The 906-nt window shown below is 53.5% G+C and overlaps 1 protein-coding gene across 1 annotated transcript in view; it reads left to right on the forward strand.

Moving 5' to 3' along the window:
• Positions 1 to 906, forward strand: part of MORF4L2 (mortality factor 4 like 2) — a 13,291-nt gene that overhangs the window by 482 nt on the left and 11,903 nt on the right. The window lies entirely within an intron of this gene.

Below are 906 nucleotides of genomic sequence, written 5' to 3' on the forward strand. Positions count from 1 at the left end.
GTCGCCTTGACTTGTTTCTCTTTTTATTAGAACAATTTTCAAACTCATAGAAAAGTAGACAACATTCCGTACACACGCGCGTGCACGCACACACGCACATACACGCGCGCGCGCGCACACACTGACGCACAACCTCGCGCCGGGACACATACCGCCCCAACACTGAGTTCCAACGCTAGGGGCGCACGCCCGCGCACACCCACCACCTCAAACGCCACGAGAAATGCCGCGCGCGCACACCCCAACCCCAAAGCTACGCGAACTCTCCCGCGCACAAACACAACGGCCCCAACACCCCTCACACACATTAAAACCGCCACCCTGTCTTTTTTCACTCAGAGAATTGCGCAAGAGGTTGGGGGGCGTGGCACCAGGATTTGATCTCGCGCTTCCCCACTCGAGGAAACCTTAGCTCATTTCCGCCCATCCTGTTTCCGCAGGCCACGTAGACACTTCCTTTCCCAGTGGAAAAAATAAAACCCATAATGCCTCCCTGCAGGAAAAAAAAAAAAAACTCTGGTCAGGGGAACTCTGGGTCGTGAAAATAGGCCACGTGAACACCCTGCCCTATAGACGTATGACCCAACGTCTGTCGCCCTTTTGGTGGGCGGGCTAAGAACCTAAGAGGGCGAGCGTCATTGGCCAGGGCCTACACTAATGGAGAAAGATGATTGGTTTGCTTCAATCCTTAGCCGTGAAGAAGCAGGTTGCTAGCGACCGCCTTTACTGCGGCGAAGTGTCATCGCTGACGTGGTAGGCTTCGTCCAATCATTTGGTTATGGAACATTCTAAAACTTAGACAAGACGATTGTGATTGGCTGAGGGGCATAAGCCCGCCTCCAGGGTGACGTGTCTGCCTATGGATATCAGTTGCCAGAGAAACCTGGCTTTACTATGGCGGTTGGA

Source organism: Crocuta crocuta, unplaced genomic scaffold (assembly GCF_008692635.1).
Source record: "Crocuta crocuta isolate KB4526 unplaced genomic scaffold, BGI_CrCroc_1.0 scaffold2576, whole genome shotgun sequence".
NCBI classification, from domain to species: domain Eukaryota; kingdom Metazoa; phylum Chordata; class Mammalia; order Carnivora; family Hyaenidae; genus Crocuta; species Crocuta crocuta.